Source organism: Muntiacus reevesi, chromosome 20 (assembly GCF_963930625.1).
Source record: "Muntiacus reevesi chromosome 20, mMunRee1.1, whole genome shotgun sequence".
NCBI classification, from domain to species: Eukaryota; Metazoa; Chordata; class Mammalia; order Artiodactyla; family Cervidae; genus Muntiacus; species Muntiacus reevesi.
The window spans coordinates 35,936,547-35,953,892 of NC_089268.1; the positions used below are offsets into that span (position 1 = coordinate 35,936,547).

The 17,346-nt window shown below is 38.7% G+C and overlaps 1 non-coding gene and 1 pseudogene across 1 annotated transcript; one reads left to right on the forward strand and one right to left on the reverse strand.

Annotated features, from left to right (window-relative positions):
* Positions 1-1,742: 1,742 nt before the first annotated feature.
* Positions 1,743-12,376, reverse strand: LOC136151262 (placental prolactin-related protein 3-like; annotated as a pseudogene).
* LOC136151985 (U6 spliceosomal RNA) lies at positions 8,957-9,066 on the forward strand. The gene has a single exon (XR_010660147.1). It is a non-coding gene; the product is annotated as a U6 spliceosomal RNA (small nuclear RNA).
* Positions 12,377-17,346: the final 4,970 nt, after the last annotated feature.

Consider the following 17,346-nt stretch of genomic DNA (forward strand, 5'->3'; position numbering starts at 1 on the left):
CAACCCTAATCCAGTCACACTGCTCCAGTCTCCGTAGAGACTCAGTCTATTTGGAGGATTTTATAATCCAGGGACCTATTAGGGCATGTTTGTAAGGCCAAATAATTAATGACAAGGATAGTTACTCTAACATTTCTCAGATAAATGTGTTTTTAAATCCAGCTTTCTGATCTACTTGGTGTCTGCGTGACAAGTTGGACATTTGTCCTGAGGTTCCAGGCGGGGACAGATGCACACCAGCATTTCTGCCATTCAGTTGTTCAGGGTGTTTACAATGCATGGGTTTCCTGTGGTCAGCAAGTAGGCAGCTGACGGTGAGCTACTTAATTTTCTCGATGGTGCTTGCAGAGTGAGGGAGACAGAGAGGCTGTGGTGATGACTGCGGGTGGTGAGCTGTGGGTACCAGACAATTTCCCCTGATTAAAAAGGAAACTATGACATTGGGGATCCCCAACTTGTAAATGTCCTGGATAACCACAAGGATACTCCCAACAAGAAACACTTGTCAGTCAGGGGGAATTTCAGATCAGTCTGTCTGGACCAAGAGAAGGCTACAAGAGCACCATGTAAGTCAGTGATGTCAGAACTTTCCCATCTCATTACCATCTACCCTGTTCCAACATGGCCCAAGGAATGAAGATCCAGAGAGGGAGAAAGGAGGAACCTTGCAGAAATGGACACATCGATGCTTCTTGGCAGGTCCCCTGGGCCTAAGCAGGGGAGAGGGAAAAAATGAATAGGCTGAATATGAGATGGAGTTGAAACTTGACTGACCTGGCCTTGTGAAACCCAGAGTGATAGAATGTATGGAATGGCTGCAAGGTGGTGCAGAAATTGAGGATGCAGTGGAGTGTGTGTGAAGACAGCCACTGGAGGAGGATGGAGCCTGTTCACATTTGTATCTGTGATGACCTCAAACTTTGTGTCCCCCAGAATATTCAGATGATGAAATCCAGATTCCCATGGTTATGGCATCCACAGGTGGGAGCCCTTCTGAGGTGATGATGGAGTTATAAGGATAGAGCCTCCTCAATGAGATGAGTGCTTTTATATAAGAGACACACAGAGCTCCCAAGCCCTTCCCCCCTTTTCAGGATACAATAAGGAGTGTGTGACCAGAAAGGACACTGCATGACCACGCTGTGGAAATCCATCTCCATTGTTTTTAAGTCTGTGATATTTTGTTACAGCAACCCAGAAGATCTAAGACAGCATCGTAACAATCTTCACACAGTTCAGTAAACCTCATGCTATTTGTACAAAGGTGCGAAGCACTGATCCTGTCTGGTGTAACACTGTGACTGTGGGCTGACAGTTTGTGGCTGGCTTTCATAAAGAGTCCTGAGGATTCAGTCTTCCTGGTAGCATGGCCAGAACCATGAACAATTGTCTAATATTTTGATACTAATAACTTGACCCAGAACAATTTTCTGTGATTCTTATGTAATCTCTTAATGGTCTTCTTTGTAATGCCAGCTTCTGCTATTTGTGACTAATTTTAATAGGAGCTTCATTCTCTCCATTTTAAGGGTGGATTTTCTTTTGATTTTATATTAAATGAAAATAAGAAATGTTAACAAATTGCCCTCTTAGATTTTGACATCTCTACAGAGTCTGTGTTTATTTTTTTAAGAGAAGAACCATTTCACAGAGCATGTATTAAAAAGCTGTAAATTTCAAAGAAGCTTGCTATGGGATAGATCATTAGGAACATCTCAGAGCTGGATGGGATGGATGTGGATTTAGCACGTGTTGTGGATTCGGCATGCCAGGATCTTGGTGTAAATGTCAATTTTACGTGTGTCCCTGTGCAGGCACTGGAACAGGATAAAAAATGCATAATGGCGTGTTTTTTCATCTCTGGACGTCAGAGATTGAAGTTCTGTCCAGTAAATGCGGGCATCCAACATCTTCTTCCTGACTGGAAAAATAACCTGAATACCCAAAAGATAATGACTTCTTATGCATTTTATTAGTATTTGCTTATCTTTGTCCCTTATAATAATCAAATTAAGATTTGGGCAATACATACAAATATAAAACTCTCTAAATATGGATTTTGGAGCCAGCCTATAAGAACACTATTAACAATCTAGAAAGTAGAAACATAACTCAAGTTTAGTTTTAATTTCCCCTTTTCTTCCTTCCCATTCTCATCCTTTGATTTGAGGGGAACAGAGAAAGAAGACAAGTAGAACTTCAAGAGCAGATGTCCTGCAATACTTTGAGGAAAATGCTGAGCTTGGAAATTCTGTTCTCTAGTTCTCTTACTCTTGAAATTATTTCAACCACCTCACCCAGGAAGAGCCAGGCTTTTGGTGTAATTGTGTGCAATGCAGGGAAGGCTGCACATGTCAAAAATTGCAGTGAAATTCTGATTCCTTTACACAATAATCTATCACTATGAATGACTAGGATCCTTTATGTAGTAGCAGTCTAGCATATAGAAGTCATGAATCTTTTTCTTACAAAATGAGATATTTCAAAACTCCTTACCCATTACAGAGGTCACTTCTTTCATTCATGAACAAAGTAAGAAAGCCCTCTGCAGGATGCTCACCTGGCTGAATTGCCTCTCTATGAGTTCTTGAAGTTCTTGTACTTTATTCACATCCTCTCTGGCACTTGATAGAATAGGATCTGAGACTTCTACCAAATGTTGCACGTTCGTGACTAGATGATGCAGAGGTGGTTTCCAGGAGTACAGTAACATGAGTATCCACTTACTAAGTTCTTCATTCTAAGCAACCATAAGAAACAGTCTCCTTAAAATAATAATAATTCAGTGCTTTTGGTAACATGTGATCTTTGCTCAGAGCCACTAACCTAAAAAACTCTTGGTTATTCCAAGTGTATACAGAGATTTTTGATGGTAGTAAAAGTTGCAAAAGTATAAAATGTAAGCTATTAGTTCAGACTTCACAGAATTATTAAAAATCTGGGTTATTTATGAACTAATTCTTCTGATGAGTTCTAATTTATAACATGAAGAATTTTTTTTTCCTCTGAAATTCCACCACCCACTCAGTGAGTTTTTTTATGTTTGTCTGTTTGTGTGAGAGAAATCTAAGTGTTTTATGACAAGTCAGTATGTACCTACAGTACCTGACCCAGGAAAGAGGCATTCTACCTGTGCCCAAATCATTGTCACCCAGTGATTCTTTCATCATATTAATGAATCAGATGAGTCATTAGTGTTGATTTTTAATCGGCAATTTGTTTTATGATGTTACAACAAAGAGACAATGAAGAAGACATGACATTCCTAAACAGGCTTTCTTTCCTCAGTTGATCCCAACACCAGCCCCCATGCTGGTATCAGAAGAGTCTGTCTTGTTGACATGTGTCCGGGCAGAAACTGGCACAGCGTTGTCTTAGTAACAGCATCCGTGGGATTCACAATGGAAGGTTTTCCCCCCTAGTTCACTACTACTAGTAGAATTGAGCATGAAAATCCTGGGGGCTGAAGATCTCTAGTTAATATGCTTGATTTTATTTATTTATTTTAGTGGAAAAGAACAGAAAACTGAATAGGATTAAACATATTAATGCACATAAAGTGCTTAGTAAAATGTATGGCCATGTAGTAACTCTCAGTAAACTTTAAATTCAAACTTATTGAAAAATCCCTCCTCCTCCTCCTCTTTTCGTTTTTCCTTTATTTGATCATTCTCATTATTAATGAGCTTAACAGAGGAAAAGAATGCTGGTATCGTTAAGAAAGCTGTAGAGAGAGAAGATAGTATTTTAAGGGGGGATGCATTTGAAAGTATTTTAAATAATGTTAGGACAAAGGATAATGCAGGAAATCAGAAAGGAGAGATTATAATGATGAAAATTTGGAGCTGCCTTTATTCATTGAGGCTTGATATATAAAGTGTGTTGTCCTCAGAACAGAGGCAATTGTTGTGGTCATGAGAAGCAAAGCAATGTTTTATAGCCCAATGTGGGGGAGACTTACAAATTAAGAATAAATGCTGACAGAGGAGTCATTGAGAATGGCGAATGAAGGAGGTACCAGAGAAGTAGAAGCAGAAGAGCCTTGAAAGGCAGATGCAATGACTCGAGTGGTACAGTATAGGATTCAACGTACGAGTCACTATTAACAGGGAGTACTCAAAACTGGGATGTGTTTCTTACATATTCATGAATTTTGCAATATATTTTACACGTGGAAGTTCCCATTCATCTCCTGTTTTGGTACAGTATAACAGCTGCAATCCTGTGTCAAATGCATTGGTTGAACTAAACTTGTCTGCATGGACAATTTATTAGATCTGTTATTTATTTTGCTACTACATATCTTTAGTCATCCCTTGATTTCTCTCATGCTTCATCAACTGCATGATATAATTTCTCTTCAATTGCATACGGTTCCTCCACCGCATTCTGCATGTACAGTTACCATTACCTCTAATAATCTGAAGCCTGGTAAGCTACATACTGTCTCATTTGATCCAGTGAAAAACCCAGGTGAAAGACTCACGTTCATCTGTTGGGCTTCTTCTCTTTCTTCAGGAGCATGGAGGGGGTTGGTGTGGCAACTCTTGGTGGCATTGATATGGTACTGTTTGCCCTGGGCATATCTTTCATACTGAAAGTGATAAGGCAATTAGTTAGGGTTGTTAGGCATTCAGTAGATAAAACCATTACCAGAACATTAACAGGTTGCATAGACATGTAATTTTTTTAACAGGAGGGCATCACAAATTTTGAAAGTCATTCTTTTCCTACTTTTCTATACATTGACTCTATGACAATGATTTTACATCTAACTTTCCTAAGTTCAACCTTTTCCCTTCTCTAATTTATTATTATTAATTTTTTTAGTTTTTAGTATTTGAACCAAATATAGTACTTTTGTACCAATACTTGGTGCCTCCCAGGTGTCTGCAGTGGTAAAGAACATTTCTGCCAATGCAGGAGATAAAAGAAGCCTCAGGTTTGATCCCTAGGTGAGGACCATCCCTTGCAAGAGGGTACAGCAGCATACTCCAGTATTCTTCCTGGCGAATCCTATAAACAGAGAAGCCTGTTGGGCTACAGTGAGTAGGGTTGCGAAATGTTGATCACAACTGAAGTGACTTAGAATGCATGCATGCACCGATATTTAACCATTTAATCTCTTGTTTACTGTGGGTTAAAACCAATATATTCCTTTGTAAGAAGTTAAACAGTAATGACTTAGACTTTTCTTTGAATCCGCACACCAAAAAGCTTAGTGTTCATCCCAGATGCAGAATACAATGTTGTTTATAGTGACAAAATGGTACGTCAGAAAAACATGGCATAAAGTTATAGGAAATACTAAGCAATGGACTGAGAATAATAAGAGTAGAAAACTGTAGCTAACACTTTGATAGAGAAAAACTAAAATTTAGCGAAAGTTATGAACACTTAAACATATTACTTGGAAGAGTTGGGAAAAAATGGACAGTCAAAAAAGGAGGATGAAACAAAAACTAGTGAGCAAAAAAAAAAAAAACGACGGGAATTTAATAGAAACCTTTAGCACCGCCTTTTATTAGCTGTCTGCTCTGCTGTGTGCTCCTTGATTGACCTAAAAGAATTAACACACAACTTTCAAATACATTCATCAGAAAGAGAATAATTGTTTCCAACTGCAAACACCCCTTTAATTGTAACTGTAAACCTATTCACTGTAAATCTTAATCAATAATTTGTAACATTAAATAAACGAACAATAAGCATTTTTGTGACCTGGATTCAGCTTTGTTTAACATGTTCCATCCACCCAGTTCACTGCAGAGCAGTTCTCAATTATTGACTATTTACTCTGAGCCTGGAGAAGAAAGCCCAGAGAGACACTGAAGGACCAGAAAATCACCATGCTTCCTTTTCCCCAGTCCCACCTAAAAGTGCTTTAGTCAAGTAGTATTATGGACTGAATGTGTGTTCTTCAGATTCATGTGTTAGAGCCCGAACTGCCAAAGTACTGTGTTTTGAGAAGGGTCCTGACTTTTGGGGACCCCATGGTCTATAGCCCACCAGAATCCTCTGTTCATGGGATTTCTCAGGCAAGAATATAGGAGTGGCTTGCTGTTCCATTCTCCAGGGAATCTCCAGAACCAGGGATAGAACCCAGGTCTCTCCCATTGCAGGCAGATTCTTTACTATCTGAGCCACCAGAAAAGCCCTTTAAGGTTAAAGGAGCTCTTAAAGTGCAACACTCATCCAATAGGTTTAGTGTCTCCATGAAACGAAATGCCAGAGAATTTTCTCTTCTGTCTCTGTGTCTGTGTGTCCTTTTCTCTGTCTGTCTGCCCCACTCCCCACCCTGTGTGAGGACGCACGGAGAAGCCATCTTGTGAAGAAAGAGTTCTTACCAGAACCTCACCTTGCTGGTGCCCTGACCTGGGACTTCTAGCCCCCAGAGCTGTGAGGAAATAAATTTCTGGTGTTTATTCCACTGAGTCTATTGTATTCTTTTATGGCATTCCTAGCTGACAAATACAAGATCATTTATTTTGGAAATTTAAAAAAGAAAATGAATGAAAGGAAACTGAAAAGGTTATTGCACTTCTTAGGAATCTTTCAGATTACACAAAACTGGTCCTTTCTTCAATTTCCACATCTTATGAGCTGATGGCATCTTTAACCTAGACAGTGTGTTATTTGAAATTTGACTGATGCAGCCCTCTTGTTGAAAGAATAATATAGCCCAGTAACATGAAGGTTCCTTCTGGGAGCCTGGCAGGCTACAGTCCATGGGGTCGCAGGAGTTGGACACAACTTAGCAACTAAACTACCACCACCACAGTACTTACAAACTCATTGAACATTATTGTGGAATGGCTAAGGATGTTGTGGGACAGTAGGGCGGCATCGAAAAACAGGTCTCTAAGGGACTTCAGGGGGATGTCAAACACGTCAGGACAGCAGGACTGGCATACGTTGCCTTGGCACAGGAGCAGATTTGACAGGACCAGCAGCAGGAGCAGGCAGGACCCTGTTTACATAAAAACATGAGCCATTCTGAGATGATCTAGTCACCTGAGGGTATCAAATCCATCCTGTGGAGGGAAGCCTTCTCTTTCCCTGTTGCTCTGAGCAGGAGTTGGTGCTGTAGTAGCTGGGGTGGGGAAGAAGGAGCGCCTTCTGTGTGAATTTAGGTGGATGATGATATTTGCACAGACGGATAGTTGGAGAAGTAGGTTACTCCCTGCATTTTTGTATTGCTCACAGAATTACTCTGTGCTCTGCAAACATTTGGAACTTAATTCTGAGTCAGAGTCTTTAGGCCATTCTTTTAAGACAGTTTAATGTCGGGACTCTGCAGACTCTCAGCAGAGAGGTCCTCTAGGAGTTTGTAATTTTTTCACTCTACATTGACTAGTGCTTGAATTTAGACACGGAAATGACAAGAAGTGTACAGTTGATCTGTGTGGTTTACCATCATGCTGGGGTAAGAGTAAACACATGACTGACTGATCGCTACTATTGAGTACAGAGAGAATACTAAGAGAAAAAGGATACTGTACCTTGGAACTGCTAACTCACCTTTGTAACCCCATGCATGTCTTTGATACTTTCCCAAAAGCTTTAAAACATCTTAAAATTTGTGTTTCACAGTAGCCCTGTGAGATAGCCTTCATCTTCACTGTGATCATCAAGTTATGTTTATGAAGATGCAATGACTTGTAGAGGGCAAGTAATTTTCCCTGGTCCCATTATTAGCAGATGGAGGTGACTGGGCACCAATGCAGTCGTCTGTTCACTTCCTGATGTCACATCACACATGCCTGTGGGCTCTCGGTCTGCATGTGTGTAACCAGGACCATATCAGGAGCTGTGATGACTCTGCTTAAAGACAAAAATATTTTGTCTTTGACTGCAAAGCAGCAGTGACCCTAGAACATTGGTTTTATCCACTTGGTCTGATCTGTCTGTAAAACACTCACTGTTAAAGTCTTTGACAGTTATCAGTGTGTGGGCCTGGTTCTCCTGGCTAGCCTTTCTTCTAGGCAACTTGACAGCTCTTCTACTTTTATGCATTCTTAGTCTTCTCATTAGGTTTGTTTCTTCGAGACAATGGCAGGTAAATCTCCAGATGGTCATCCAAGAATCTTACCTCTCAGCACCCAGGACCCTGTCACTGGCTCTGCGGACACAGCCTGGCCTTACCTGACTGTGACGTTTTAGGGAGAAAATCCATCTGTTTGGTCGGGAGCACATGCTGACAACAATGGGGCTGAGTTTTCGAACCATCTCCAAACATCTCCTCTTTGATAGGAGAACTAGACCTTCAAGCTTCCATGATGTATTGTAATATTTCAGAAATTATTCCTGGCCCCACCTTTGGCCAACAGAAGCATAAAATCATGGACTGTTGCAAGCGTGATTTTAATATCACTTTTCCTGTCCATGCTTTGTAAGTAAGTAGAATTTAAGACTAAAGTGAGCAAGAATTGAGTTTGGACAAGAGAACTGATAAAATAGAGATTTTATCCTCCTGAATGAGATCTGAACATGATTCTTTTTCCAGTTTACCAGAGGAGTGGTAATTTAATGAACAATAAGATAGCAGCATTTACTAGCTTTTCTCTGCTCTTAGTTTAAAGGGGCATGGGATCTAAGAATAAAATGGTTATTTAAAGTTAGGTGATGAAAATCAAAGAAGTGATTCTCAAAAAGAAAACATATAAGTTGGAGAAATTTGGGACTATCTCTCTCATCAACTAAAGAGCTTATTATGACAGCCAAGGAGAATAATAGCTTGTATAACATAGACGTATTTGTGTGCATATATTTCTGTGCATGTATATATGTGTTATGCATAAACATATGCTTAATTCCTACATGGAACTTTGGACCTTATAAAAATCGATTTTATAAGAGGCAGTAAATATAGCATAATACCCTAATTCCTAATGTAATCGATCATTTATTGGTAGATGACTGACTGTATGATTTTTCTTCTGTTAAAATGTTATTCATGTGTTTGCTTTGGTAGCACATATATTAAAAAACTGGAATAATACTGAGAAGATTAGCATGGCCCCTGCCCAAGGATGACACACAATTTTGTGAACCTTCCATATTTCTCTGTAACAACTTCGACATGTGAAATGGGAAAGAAAGTGAGAAGGAGGTAAGAGCAAGGGGACATAGGTATACTATACCTATGGCTGACTCATGTTGATGTTTGACGGAAAGCAGTACAGTATTGTAAAGCAATTACCCTTTGATTAAACATTAATAAATTTAATTATTAAAACTGTTATTGGGGGTCATATAACAGGTTCAGATGTCCATTCTATGACTAAAGAGGATCTGACTGCAAACTGATGGAGTCAATTATCATTGGTTAGTGATTCATTAACTTTATAGTTGAATGAGAAAAGTAAACTAAAAAACACTATTGTCTGTGTTTCAGTATCATAGCAAGCTATAATCCTTGTCTGCATTCGCTTTTAGGTGGTATAGTGCCCAAACTTTGAAACTGAGGCTGTTCCCAGAAGCCCACAGTCATGAGTCCTGCCCAGGGTTTTTGTTCCTGATGCTGGAGGCTTCTGTTCACTGATACACTAGGTCCGAAACTTTCTCTCCTGAGCATTCTCTGTTTCTATCATGTGCACAAGTCTTTATATTTTGGTTTTCTAATTTGATTCTCTTTTGATCAGACTACCAAGTCTCTTTACCAAGAAAAAGACATAACAATTTTACATATCTATGTAGCCAACATAGGAGCATCTCAATACATGAGGAAAACACTAACTGACACAAAAGGGGAAATTGACAGCAACACAGAAATAGTAGGGCATGTCAACACTGCACCTATACCAATGGGCAGATCAACAAAACAGAAAATTAATAAGGAAACATATCCTCCAAGGAAATATTAGAGCAAACAGACCAAATAGATATCTTTAACATATTCCACCAAATGCAGAGTACACTTTCTTCTCAAGTGCACATGGAACATTTTCTTCATCTTGGGTCACAAATCAAACCTCAGTAAATTTAAGTAAATTGAAATTATATCAAGCACTTTCTTTGACCACAACATTTTGAGACTAGATATAGATTATAGGAGAAAAAAAAAACTTTAAAGAACACAAACACATGGATATTGAACAACACATTTCTAAATAATAAACAGGTTACTGAAGAAATAAGGGAAATCAAAACATACCTCGAAACAAAGAACAATGAAAACATGATGATCTGTCCAGTAGATAACAAAAGGTAAGGGATGGGAAGGGCAGCAAACAGAGAGGAGAAAGTGACATTTCTGCAAATATTCAATCACTGTAAGACATAGTTCACAAAGGGAACTTTAAAGTCAGACAAAGTTGGGATTGAAAACTGTCTCTCCATTTATTATCAAAAATGTATATTTGCATCCTTGAAACAATTATTTAATCTCCCTAGTCATCAGTTTCCTCCTAATATCAACCTCATAGAGTTGTTATTAAGGTAAAATAAAATCATGTAATTCCCTTACCAAAAAAAAAAAAAAGCATGATAATCTAAAACCTATAGGATGCAACAAATGCAGTTCTAAGAGGGAAGTTTTTATAGTAATAACAAATCCTACCTCAAGAAATACATTGAATAGACAACCTAACTTTACATATCTTTAACTCTTTTTAAATTTCTCTTATCAGCGTCTTAAAGGTTTTGTATAAAATCTTTCAACATCTTGCTTAAGTTTATTTCTAAGTGTTTTATCCTTTTGTGATGCAATAGTAAATGGGCTTGTTTTCTTTATTCCACTTTCTGCTAGTTCTTTGTTAATATACAGGTAGGCAACTGAGTTTCGTATATTGGAATATAGTAAACATAATGTATGCTATATTTTAAGGAATAGACAATTTCCCACAAATAAGACATATAGATGACAAGGTATATGACAAGATGCTCAGCATCGCTAATAATCAAAGGAAATGCAAATCAAAAGCACGAGATATGACCTCATACCTGTTTGAATGGCTAGTACCAAAAATGTAAGAAATGACAAAAGTTATTGAGAATGTGGGGGAAAAGGAGTGATTATGCACTGTTGGTAGTGATGTATACCAGTGCAACTCCAATGGAAAAATCCTGTGGAGGTTCCTCAAGAGATTTAAAAGAGAACTGTTATGGGATCCAATTTCCCACTTCTGGATATATAGTCAAAGGAATGAAATCATTGTCTCAAAGAGAGATCTGTTCCCATGTTCATTGCAGCATTATTCACAGTAGCCTTGGTATAGAAACAATAATCTTTCAACAGGTGAATGGATTAAAACAATGTGATGTGACATATATAGGTAAATAATTTTTAGCCATTAGAAAAAGAAAGAAATCCTTCCATTTGTGGCAATCTGGATGAAACTGGAGGGCATTATACTAGGTAAACTAAGTCAGAGAAAGACAAATACCATATGATCTCAATTATAAGGAGTTTCACACACACACACACAAAAGATGGTACTCAGAGTAGAAAAATGATTGCCAAAGACTAGAGGGTAGGACAAATAGGGAGAGATTTTTAAAGGTTGCAGATTTTTCTGATTAAAAATTAATAAGGTCCGAGGATGTAATTTTGAGCTTCACGATCTAATCATGAGATCTAATCATGTGATTGAACAAGCTCTGGGAGTTGGTGATGGACAGGGAAGCCTGGCGTGTGGCAGTCCGTGGGGTCACAAAGATTCTGATACGACTGAAATGACTGACTCAACTGAAGAGAGTGGAACTTACCTGTGTTCTCCTCAAAAAGCAAAAGTTAAACATGTGTGGTGATGGCAATGTTACATAATAGAAAGGGAAACTCGTTTCTAACACACGCACAAAGGGGTTGGACAAGATGATGGAGGGGTACGTGGAAGTGGGGTACACCTCTCTGCACTAATGCATCAAGAACGTCTAAAGACGCAGCAGTTCTCACAGAAGACCAGGTGAATACTGGCAGGACGACCTGACTACTGATAAGGAATGTCCGGATCCATACATAACTCCGTAGGACAAAGGAATGAAGGGACGAGGACGAAGGGGAAAGAAGGAGGAGAGCAAGTGGGACCAGCCTGCACCTGGGGCTGAGGGAGCTGATGCACAGGGGAGAGATCCCCGCGTCCATGGCCGTCCACTGGAATGGGGGAGTCATTTGAAGCTGTTGGGGAGTGAACTAACTAACCTGTGACCGTCTGAAAGGAGTGAGAACCACATAGACAAGCCATGATGCTGCCTTTCATACCTCGGACAGGGTTGTAAGTCCACTGGTGTCCACGGAAGCTGGGAGCTGGAACCATGGGGATTGCGGAATGATCCCAGGGTGAGGACTCCTGTTGACCGTGGGCAGTCAGCTGGATGGGATGGATGGAGGAAGTCTGCTGCATTGAATGCTTCTCAAGGAAAGCCACGAGGCCATAAATGTAGGGTTCAACTGCCTGTGGAGTAGAGCTATCTCTTTCTCCATGGTGGTACCTGTAGGTTGAGCAATAGAGAAAGACTTCAGTGAGAGTGGTCCTTGAGTGTCTGATGCACTAAGCAATGGAGAATTTTGAATGTCTGTATACCCTACTCTACCCTATTCTCTGTCTAAATTGTGGGTTTTAGCATTATAATATTTTTATGAACTTAAATTTCCTCTGGTAGAGTTTCTGGTTTACAAATTAAGCTAATTCCTCACATCTGGCTTGTTCTTGGTGTTTCAAGAAACTTTGAGAACCTTCCTTCCTTCTCAATGCAATCCTGCCCTTTACTACCACTGCTGACTTCCCATACTTTCACTTCTTGCCTACTACATTCTATGTCTTTCTCTATTCACAATAACTTTAGTAGCATGTGTCCCTATGTTGCTATTAATATTTATAATATATTATTAACCTGATGCAGTAGAGAATCAAAAGGACTACAGTTACAACAGTAGTAATAAATTACCACCAAATTATGATCCATTAATGCTACAATTTAAAACTGACTTTCTATCCATATATTATTGAGGTCTCTCAACTCATTTTCCTTACCAGGTGGCTCAATTTTGAAATGAAATATAGAAAACAATGGAGTGATCAACTCTGGAAATTACCTTCTTTTTGATATGCCTCATTAGTAAGTATGCAAATATTAGTTTTGTTTTTCCCCAGTAGTGCTGTTTTTAGTACATATTCTAGCTCACTGTGGGGTGATTTCTATTGACTGAAGAATTTACACTGTGAACTATAATTGTCAAACAAGTGAGTGGAGATGAAGAAAGTAATGTCAGGAATGCACAGGCTTTTATTGTTCTAGCAGGAAAACATTGCTGTGTCTCTCAACTACAGTCTAATCTTCAGATTTATTAAAACTCTTACTTCTTTTATGCTCCACTAAAAATTTGAATTGTTAGGGGTTTTTTGTCCTTGAGTTGTATGTCTCATGTATTTTTGGATATTAAGCCCTTATGAAATATATGATTTGGAAATATCTTCTGTCAATCTATAAATTGCCATTTGATTTTGTTGATGTTCCTTTCTTTGGAGTTTGATGTGGTGGCATTGGTTTGTTTTTGCAGGTGTTGTCTTGTTGCCTTGGCTTTTGGTGTGAAACCCAAAAACTCGTTGCAAAGACCATTGGCAGGAAGGTTACTTCAATGTTTTCTTCTAGGGGTTTAATTGCTTAAAGTTTTAGGTTCAACTTTTTAATCCCTGTTTAGTTGATTTCTGTGTATGCTAAAAGACAGGGGCACAGTTTTGTTTTTTCATAGCACTATCCAGTTTTCCCAGTGCCATTTTTGAAAAGCTTGGCCTCGCCCCACTTGATTGTCTTGGCTCCTTTTTCATAAGCTAACCGACAACATATGGTTGTGTGTTTCTTTCTGGCTTCTCTGTTCAGCTCTGTTGATCAATGTGTATGTTTTTGTGCCAGAAGCAAATCATTCTGTTTTGATTACTATAGCTTTCTAATACAATGTGAAATCAGCAAACCTAGTCTCAAATTGTGTTCTTCTTTCTCAAGATTACTTTGACTCTTTGGTATTTTGTGATTTAATACAGCAGAATAGACCAAGAAGACATGGAGAAAGTACACAGAAGAACTATACAAAAAATCTTAATGACCCAGATAATCACAATGGTGTACGTTCTCACTCAGAGCCAGACATTCTAGAATGTGAAGTCAAGTGGGTCTTAAATAAGCACTGCTTCCCATAAAGCTAGAAGAGGTGATAGAATTCCAGCAAACCTATTTAAAATCCTAAAAGATGATGCTATTAAAGTGCTTCACTCAATGTGTTAGAAAATTGGAAAAGCCAGCAGTGGCCAGAGGACAAGACGAGGTCAATCATCATCCCAATTACCAAAAAGGGCAGTACTAAAGAATGTTCAAGCCACTGAACAGTTGCACTTATCTCCCATGCTAGTAAGGTTATGCTCAATTCCTCCAGGCTAGGCTTCAGCATTCTGTGAACCCAGAACTTCGAGATGTTCGAGCTACGTTTAACAAAGGCAGAGGAACCAGAGATCAAATTGCCAACATTTGTGGAACATAGAGAAAGCAAGGGAATTCCAGAAAAGCATCTGCTTCATTAACCTCACCAAACTGTGTGGATCACAACAAAGTGGAAAATTCTTAAGGAGATGGGCACACCAGACCAACCTTACTTGCCTTCTGAGAAATCTGTACGCAGTTCAAAAAGCAACAAGTAAAAGCAGACAAGGAACAATAAGCTGGTTCAAAATTACTGAAGGAGTCCGTCAAGGCTGAATATTGTCACCCTGCTGATTTAACTTATAGGCAGAGCATGCAATGAGAAATGCTGGACTGGATGAGTCCTAAAAGCTGGAATAAAGATTGCTGGGAGAAATATCAGCAACCTCAGATATGTGAATGATACCACTCTAGAGTGAAAAAGCCAGCCTAAAACTCAATATCAAAAAAACTAAGATCATGGCATCTAGTCCCATCACTTACATGGCAAATAGAAGGGGAAAAGGTGGAAGCAGTGACAGATTTCCTCTTCTTGGGCTCTAAAATCACTGTGGATGGTGACTGCAGCCATGAAATTAGAAGACGATTGCTTCTTGGCAGGAAAGCTATGACAAAACTAGACAGTGTGTTAAAAACAAAAACATCACTTTGCCGACAGAGGTCTGTACAGTCAAGGCTATGCTCTTTCCAGTAGTCATGTATGCGTGTTTGAGCTTGACAGATAATAAAGAAGGTAGAGGGCTGAAGAATTGATATTTTCAAACTGTGGTGCTGTAGAAGACTCTTGAGAGTCCCTTGGAAAGCAAGGAGATCAAACCAGTCAACCTTAAAGGAAATCAACCCCAAATACTCTTGGGAAGGACTGATGCTGAAGCTGAAGCTCCAATACTTTGGCCACCTAATGTGAATAGCTGACTCAATGGAAAAGACCCTGATGCTGGGAAAGATTGAAGGCAGAAGAAGATGAGAGTGACAGAGGATGAGATGGCTGAATGTCATCACCAATTCAATGGGCGTGAACTTGGGCAAATTTAGGAGATGGTAAGGGTCAGAGAAGTCTGGCGTGTTGCAGGCTGTGGAGTCACAGGGTCAGACATGACCTGGCAACTGAACAACAACAACAGATTTATACAAGTTGTAGAATATTTTTTCTGTTTTGTGAAAAGTGCCTTGGAATTTGAAATGAATATGTACATAGCTTTGGTGAATATGTACAGTGAATATGTACATAGCTTTGGGTAGTATGGGTGTATTAACAATATTAATTCTTCCAGTCAATAAATATGAAATATGCTTCCTTTAGTCTATTTTAAATATTTCTTTCATGAGTGTCTTGAAGGTTTTCATACATAGATCTTTCAACACCTTGCATAAGTTTATTTCTACGTATTTTATTTTTTTGATGCAATTGAAAATGGGATTATTGGTGTTTCTATAATTTCTTTTGTTGTATGAATAGGTAACTGAATTTTATATATTCAAATACAGTATACAAAATGCATGCTATTTTTTACAGAATAGACAATTTTCCCCCCAAATAAGACATACAGAATGCCCAAGAAGTATATGACAAGATACCCAACATCATTATCAGTGAAGTGCAAATCAAAAGTACAACACATACCAACTTATTCCTCTTTAAATGGCTTTTACCAAAAAGTAAGAAATAAGTGTGGCTGAGGGTGTGTAGAAAATGGAGGTCTTAATAGATTATTGGTAGGAATGTATATTGGTGCAACTCCCATGGAATACCTTCTGGAAGTTTCTTTTGTTATGCAGCCATTATTCCCACTTCTGGATATATATTCATTTCTGAATATAAATTAAAAGGAAATGAAATAATTATCTCAAAGAGAAATCTGTACTCACATATTCATTGCATCAATATTCACAGTAGCCTAGAAACAACCTATTATACGAACAATCTAAGTACCTGTCAGCAGGTAAAGAGATTTATTAAACAATGTGATGTGAGATATATATATATGTGAATTTTATTTAGCCATTAAAAAAGAAAGAAATTCTTCCATTTGTGGCAGCATGGATGAAAATGGAGGGCTTTATGATAAGTGAAATAAGTTAGAGAAAGACAGTTACTGTATGATCTCAATTGTAAGGAATGAAAAAAGAAAAAGAAAAGTGGAACTCAGAAAAAGCATAGGAAAGTGACTGCCAAGGCTTGGAGAGTGGGGGAAATAGGATTGGGGTTGTAAAAGGTTATACATTTCAACATATAAAAATTATAAGGTCTGAGGATCTAATGTGTAGCATGATGACTATAACTGATAAAATTGTATTGTATAATTGATGCTGTCTATGAGAGTGGAACTTACCTGTGTTCTCTTCAAAAAATAAAAGGTAAACATGTCAGATGATAGCTATGTTATTTAAGTTAATAGAAAGGGAAAATCTTTCTAATACATATGTAAATGAGGGTCAGCACTATGGCAGAGGGGTAGGTGGAAATGGCGAGTGGAGTGGAGTGGGTTGCTATTTCCTCCTTCGGAGGAGCTCCCCAACCCAGGGATTGAACCATCTCCTGTGTCTCCTGCATTGCAGGCATATTCTTTAGCCGCTGAGCCATCAGGGAAGTGCTAACAAAACTACCATATGACCTAGAAATTCTACTATTGGGCATATACCCTGAGAAAACCATAATTCAAAAAGACACGTGTACCCCAAAATTCATTGCAACAGTGTTTACAATAGCCAGGACATGGAAGCAACCTAGACATGCACTGAGAGAGGAGTGAATAAAGAAGTTGTGGTACATCTATACAAGGGAATTTTAATTAACCTCAAAAAGAAGTGAATTTGGGTCACTTAAGCTGAGGTGGATGAACCTACAGCCTGTTATATAGAGTGAAGTAAGTCACAAAGAGAAAACCAAATATTGTATGTTAATGTATATATGGAATCCAGAAAAATGGC